General features: G+C 43.8%; 2 pseudogenes; both read left to right on the top strand.

Annotated features, from left to right (window-relative positions):
• The first annotated feature begins 472 nt into the window (after positions 1 to 472).
• LOC125965318 (tigger transposable element-derived protein 1-like) lies at positions 473 to 1,188 on the top strand (annotated as a pseudogene).
• Positions 1,189 to 1,763: 575 nt separating this feature from the next.
• LOC125965570 (tigger transposable element-derived protein 1-like) lies at positions 1,764 to 2,777 on the top strand (annotated as a pseudogene).
• The last annotated feature ends 4,914 nt before the right edge of the window (positions 2,778 to 7,691 follow it).

Below are 7,691 nucleotides of genomic sequence, written 5' to 3' on the forward strand. Positions count from 1 at the left end.
ATGCTATAAAAGAAATGCACATGTTGGTGGGATAAAGAGTAAGGAAGGTCTTGAATTAGACTGGTTAAAGTAGGCCTCTCAGCTCAAGCCTGAAGAAGGAGACATGGCCGCCCATGGTGGTGAGAGAAGGAATATTTATTTTCTAAGCAGAGACAACAGCAAATGTGAAGGACATAAGGACTGAAAGGACAGACATACCTCTTTTTATTGCATTGCGCTTTATTGTGCTTTGCAGATACTACATTTTTCACAAACTGAAGGGTTTGTGACAACCTTGCATCAAGCAAGTCTATTGGAGTCATTTTTCCAATAGCGTTTGCTCACTTTGTGTCTCTGTGTCACATTTTGGTAATTCTAGCAATATTTCATACTTTTTCATTATTATAATATTTGTTTTGGTGATCTGTGATCAGTGACCTTCGGTGTTCCTATTGTAATTGTTTTTAAGTGCAACAAATCATGTCCTTTTAAGATGGCGAACTTAATTGATAAAAGTTGTGTGTGTTCTAAGTGCTCCACCAACTGGCCTTTTCCCCCATTTTTCTGCCCCCTTGGGCCTCCCTATTCCTCGAGATACAACAATGTTGAAATTAGGCTAATAAATAACCCTACAATGGCCTCTAAGTATTTAAGTGAAAGGAAGAGTTGCACATCATTCACTTTAAATCTAAAGCTAGAAATAATTAAGTTCAGTGAGGAAGGCACGTGGAAAGCTGAGACAGGCTGAAAGCTAGAGCTCTTGCGTCAAACAGTCAGCCAAGTTGTGAATACAAAGAAAAGGTTCTTGAAGGACATTAAAAGTGCTACTTCAGTGAACACAGGAATGATAATTAGGTGAAACAGCCTTTTTACTGATAATGGGGAAAAGTTTTAGTGGTGTGGATAAAAGATCAAACCAGTCACAACATTTCCTTAAACCAAAGCCTAATCCAGAGCAAGGCCCCAACTCTCTTCAATTCCATGAAGGCTAAGAAAGTTAAGGAATCTGCAGAAGAAAAGTTTGAAGCCAGCAGAGGTTGGTTCATGAGGTTTAAGAAAAGAAGCCATCTCCATAACATAAAAGTGCAAGTAGAAGCTGCAGCCAGTTATCCAGAAGATTTAGCTAAGATAGTTAATGAATGTGGCTACATTAAACAACAGATTTTCTTTTCTTGCCTTTCTTTTTTTTTTTTTTCTTGGCCATGCTGAGCAGCTTGTGGGATCTTAGTTCCCTGACCAAGGATTGAACCTGGGCCCTTGGGAGTGAGAGCATGGAGTCATAACCACTGGACTGCCAGAGAATTCCGAGATTTTCAATATAAATGAAACAGCCTTCTATTAGGAGAAGATGCAATCCAGGACTTTCATAGCTAAAGAAGAGAAGTCAATGCCTGGCTTTAAATCTTCAAAGGTCAGCCTGAATCTCTTGTTAGGGGCTAATGTAGCTGGTGAATTGAAATTGAAGCCCATGCTCTTTTAGCATTCTGAAAATCTTAGGGTCTTTAAGAATTAGGCTAAATCTACTCTGCCTATGCTCTGTAAATGGAACAACAAAGCCTGAATGAAAGCACATCTGTTGACAACATGGTTTACTGAATATTCAAATCCCACTGTTGAGACCTACTGCTCAGAAAAAAAAAAAGATTCCTTTCAAAATATTACTGCTCTTTGGGCTTCCCTGGTGGCGCAGTGGTTGAGAGTTTGCCTGCCGATGCAGGGGATGCGGGTTCGTGCCCCAGTCTGGGAAGATCCCACATGCCACGGAGCGGCTGGGCCTGTGAGCCATGGCTGCTGAGCCTGTGCATCCGGAGCCTGTGCTCCGCAACAGGAGAGGCCACAGCAGTGAGAGGCCCGCGTACCGAAAAAAAAAAAAAAAAAAAAAATATATATATATATATATATATATATATATATTACTGCTCTTTGACAACACACCTGGTCACCCAAGAGCTCCGATGGAGATGTACGATGAGATTAATGTTTTCATGGCTGCTAACACAACGTCCATTCTGCAGCCCATGAATCAAGGAGTAATTTCGACTTTCAAGTCTTATTCTTTAAGAAATACATTTCGTAAAGCTATAGCTGCCATAGATAGTGATTCCTGTGATGGAGTTGGGCCAAGGAAATTGAAAACCTTCTGGAAAGGATTCACCATTTTAGATGCCATTAAGAACACTTATAATTCATGGAAAGAGGTCAAAATATCAACATTCATAGGAGTTTGAAAGAAGTTGATTCCAGCCCTCATGGATGACTTGGAGGGGTTCAAGACTTCAGTGGAGGAAGTAACTGCAGATGTGGTGAAAACATCAAGAGAACCAGAATTAAAAGTGGAGCCTGAAGATGGGACTGAATTGCTGCAATCTCATGGCAAAACTTTAACAGATGAGGAGTTGCTTCTTATGGAGGAGCAAAGACAGTGGTTTCTTGAGATGGAAACTACTCCTGGTGAAGATGCTGTGAAGATTGTTGAAATAACAACAAAAGATTTAGAATATTACATAAACTGAATGGAGAAAGCAGCGGCAGGGTTTGAGAGGCTTGACTCCAATTTTGAAAAAAGTTCTGTGGGTAAAATGCTGTCAAACAGGATTGCATGCTACAGAGAAATCGTTCATGAAAGGAAGAGTCAATCTGTGTGGCAAACTTCGTTGTTTTCTTATTGGAAGAAATTGCCTCAGACACCCCAACCTTCAGCAACCACTGCCTTGATCAGTCAGCTGCCATCAACATCGAGGCACGACCCTCCACCAGCAAAAAGATTATGACTCACTGAAGGGTCAGATGACGGTTAGGATTTTTAGCAATAAAGTATTTTTTCATTAAAATGTATACATTAGTTTTTTAGACATAATGCTATTGCACACTTAATAGACTACAGTATAGTGTAAACATAACTTTAATATGCACTGGGAAACCAAAAAATTCCTGTGATTCGCATTATTGTGATATTTGCTTTATTGCAGTGGTCTGGAACTGAACCCGCAACATCTCCAAGGTAAGCTTGTATATTTATACTTTTTAATGAGAACGTTGTAACCAGTCAGTTGACTGAGGTCTCAGTTCCACATCTTCCAGTTGACTCTAGTTTTCCAATAGTTAAAATTTGCGAATGACATTATTTCTTTCAATCCTTTCCAATCTGAGGGACACAACGTGGTCCCTCATTGTTTTGATTGCATTTCTTTGACAATATCGGGGGTGAACAGCTTTTCAGGTGTTTATTGGGTGTTTGTTTTCCTTTTCTGAACTGCCAGTTCATATCCCCTGACAATTTTTCTATTTGGGATTTGTCATATTTTTATTGATCTGCTAAAAGTATTTTAAATCCATTTCCACTTCAAAAATAAATATTTTTACATTACTTCTGCCAAGAGAGGAAGAGTAACTAAATGTCACATTTCAACACTAAGATGTGAGCAGTCTGGAAAGGCTACAGGCCTGCAAATTGACTTTTTGTTTCCTTGGTCCTTAAACTCCAACGATAGGGAGGGAGGTGACCCATAAACGGCGGGCGCAGTCAGGAAAGTGCCGCTCCGATTCAGCAGCCGCCAGCCTCGGTTGCCACCCCCTTCCCTGGTTCCCACACTCTGGCCCTCCCCACTCCTACCGCCCCTTCACGCCGGGTGGTCTCCCGCTCAGGTTTGAGGCGATTATCCGGGATCAATATTTGAAATGGTTGTATTTTTTTCTAACTGGAGTTAAGTTTATAAGCTTTTTTAATTTACCACCAAACACCAGAAATAGAAACCTGGAAGGGAGCCAGTATAGCTCTTGGTAGCCAAGGAGCTCGCCCTCCTCCCTGTTTTTCTTTGTTTTTCCCCAGAGTTACTGACATTCCCTTTCAAAAGCTGATTCCGCTACTTCTCAAATTCTTCATCTGAGTCGTTCATCTGCTTCCCAGAGATCCAGCCTTCCCAGTCCAGCCCCTACCCCTGCCCAGCCCTGACACCTGAGATGTAACTGGGGCCCGAACCACGTGACCCGGGCTCCAGCGCCGGTCGTTCCTTGGGGGGAGCTTTAGCTGCCAGCTCTGCAAATGGGAAAGGAGTCCCTGGTGGGTGGCGGATGGGGCACAAGAGCATCTGAAGACTCTGAAGGCTGGTCCTTGCAAAGAGGCAAGGGGAGGGTTTTGTTCGTACTAATCCCTAAGGGCTGGAGTAAGTCCATGCATTTATTCCACTCATTGTCATCATCATCATTATTATTTATTATTATGATTATATCAATCATCAAATATATATTCAGCTGTACTGTGTACCAGGCACTCCTGTAGGTGCTGGTGAACAAGACTAAATGGATATTGGTGAAATTTACAGCTCAGGAGGAAAGACAGACATGGAATAAATAATTCCACATCACAAATTCAATAAATACAAGTGTGAACATTCTGCTTAGTCAAGTGGGAACAATTTCATGGGCAAGCTTACAAGCTCCTTTCTGAATCCTTTGAAAGGATTCAGGGGAACAGTAAGGAGACTGCCCCTGGGACTTTTGATGGCAGTCCCTTTATTCTGCCTCCCATGTTTAGGGCTGGGCTGTCCTGAGAAAACAGATGCCCCTGACATGAATAAGGAGACCTAAGGGGAGGGCACGGGCAGAAGCTGGGAGACACTGAAGCTGCTTTCCCTCCCTACTTGGGAAACTAGTCTCCAGGTTCAGCCTCATGACTCTTATGACCACCCTCAGCACTTTGGCACTGGTCCGAGACATGGCGGGATGGTCCCGGCTGACCTTCAAAGTCATCTGAGTCAGCTCTCACTGACCTGCACATTCAGGCCTCCTCCCCTCGTCTCTCTGCTCTTGCACTTTCATGCTCAGAACTCATGTTCCAGATGGACTCAACTGGCAAGCGTTTGAGACGTGTCTCAGCATCTTGTGATGTGTTCCTGGACCTCCGGGCCCCTGTGTGGGTTGAGTCACTGGCTCTGACTTGATTCCTGCTGCATGTGGTTCCCTTCTTCCTGGGTCCATAAACCAAAGCTCGTCATCTGAAAGCAGACCCCCAGGTCCCTGTGACAAGGCCTGGAGGGGACAGCTCTGCCATGAGGCACAGCCAGTTGGCTCTGCCCTCCAAGGATTCTTTTTTTCCCTTTTTCCTCTACACTGATTCTTTCTCAGATTTCATTTCTCAAGGGATGGGATTAAAAGCAGCATCCACTGGGTCTCTCTCCCTCCCAGCTCCCTTCTTCACTTAACTTTTGTTATAACTTTTTTTACACCTGGGCTATGAGACTGAACGCAGCTGGGAAAGCTGCCAAAGCAGGAATATTGCTGTTCCATCCAAAAGGGCTAATTTCCTTTTCAGCAACTTGGAGGAGGAGGCGAGTTGGTGAAATCGGGAAATGCAAGGAGAGGGAGCTTTTGTTTTGTGGTTAAGAGACTGCTAGGATTCAAATCCTGGCACTGTCGCTTCCTAGCTGAATGGCTTTGGGCAAGTCTTCTGTGCTCAGTTTCCTTATCTATAAAATGTAAATAAGCACCCAACTCATAAGACTATTGTGAAGATAAAAGGAGTTAAAACATGTACAGATCTTTAAAAAATCCCTAAAATATATGTGAGTAGTAGTGCTCTTATTGAAATTGTAGGCAATTATGGAGGTTCCTTTTTATAGATTTTTTACAACTTCAGGCTGGTAATAATGATTTTTAGGTATGGCTTCCCCCTTTCTGCCTTTTCTAGATTAGTACTCCAAAATAGCTAATCTGGCACGTTTTCTTCCATTTTCTGTCAACCCAGATCAATAGCACTTGGTTGGACTATTTGCTCCAGTATCTCTGGGCTCTGCTTCACCGAGGTTTGGGTGAGGGCTGGATAGGGGAAATCCATTCATGAGTGAACAATTCTTTTCTCCCCAAGCATGAGGGCTCCCCTCCTCCACGGCTGACCCCCAGGGAGAGCCTATTTGAATCATCCATCCATGAATCCATTTAATCCAAATGACTCACTTATTCCACACACACTATTGGGTATCTACTATCTCTTAGGTAGTGTGAGAGATACTAGGTCTAAGAAGTTGCAAAGTAATCAGTTTCTGTGCTCAAGGAGCTCAAAGTCATGGGCAATTATAATCCTGGTGTATTAAGTGCTATTATAAAGGTAAGTGTGAGGTGACTTTATGCTGGGTATGGGGGGTTGATGGTGTTCTGTGCTGGGTTCTGGGACACTAGGAGGATTTGGCCAAGTGAAATGAAGGGGAGGACATTCTGGCCAAGAAAGCAGCTGGTGCAAATGCCTAGAGAGAAAAGAGAGCAGGCTCTGAGCTGGGTGTGGATTCACGGGGAGGGGTGTGCCAGGATTGCTTGGGGGCTTCTCTCTAGCTTTTCCACTGATGATCGATCGGAATCTGTTGTATTTACCCTATGCTTTCTTATTTCTTAATATTGCATCTCAAATGGTGCTCAGAAAATGGCGTGAATTTTAATAATTGTCGCTTGACCTATGTGAAGCTGGGAGATTCATTATGTGTTATGTATATGTTTTCACGCTTCTGGTTAAACACAACGGATTGAACATATGTGTTTATCTCAGATACCTTGTAAAAATATCATTGAAATGAGAGTAGAGGACACAAAAATAGGTATAAACTCACAAAGCCAAAGAGAGGAGACAACAGCAGATGAGAAATGTCAATAAATGTCTGGAATATGAAAATCAGATGAAAGAGAGCTACAAGGGGTCTTAGACGGAGCTCCTTGTGAAACAGACCCTGAGATGGAGATCTGATGCCGGAGGTTTATTGGACAGAGCTCTTGGGAACCACACCTGAGGGGGAGTGAAAGATGCAGGGCTGGGCAGAGAGAGAAGTGGAACTGGGATGCAGTCACGGCAGTCTTAACTGACCTCACAGGAAGCTCTTCAGGGTGGTCCCAAATTGAAGCAAGGGACTCAGGCCTTTGTACCCCTCCACGGGCTAGTCATTGGATGTGGCTGCCCCTAGAAGGGAGATAATCTTGGGTGAGGCAGGTTTCTTCATCCGGGGCCAATTCCTGGGAGGAAACTCAGCTGTAAGCCTTCATCAGAAAATACTTCCAGCCGCTGGGAAATGAGAGTCTCCATCGAAAAGGGAGCACCTGGGTGGCGTACCCTAATACTCTCTACAAAGAGATTCAAAGGAGAGGCAAGCCCGTTCATGCCACAGAGCCCCGGAAAGGCTGAGGAACTAATGATGAAGGAGCCTCTGAAGGCGGGGGGGGCGGTGTGAGGCTGAAAACAGAGAGAGCGTCTGAAAGGGTATATGAGGAGGCCCCCTCCTCTCCCCAGCCCTGGCAGAGACTGAAGATTTACTGTTGGGGAGAGGCTTTAACCAGAGAGGTTCCAGACCCCGAGACACTAGATATGGCAAGGTTGTGCAGGGGAGGTACCTGAAAATGTAAGAGTTGGAGACAGTCTTTGGAAAACAGGGAATTCCACATTCTGAATGTGAGACCTCCAGCTGCTTCCCCCACTTAGCTCACAGAACTTGAGAGACTAGGGGGGAGTCTAGACAGGAAATTCATCTCTAGAGAGATTGGCCAGCCCAGGAGAAAAGACCTACCATATTGAGATTTGGGGCTTCTTGAATAAAAAAGCCAGCCAGTCACCTTATCACCCTAATGAAGATTACCAGGCACTAAACCTCACCCATGGTCACATAGCTATTTTTTTTACTGATGTTCTTAAATTTTTTTTAAAAAATTGGATCATATATTCACCTTTCTCTTTAACT

This window comes from Orcinus orca, chromosome 1, assembly GCF_937001465.1.
Source record: "Orcinus orca chromosome 1, mOrcOrc1.1, whole genome shotgun sequence".
Classification (NCBI taxonomy): domain Eukaryota; kingdom Metazoa; phylum Chordata; class Mammalia; order Artiodactyla; family Delphinidae; genus Orcinus; species Orcinus orca.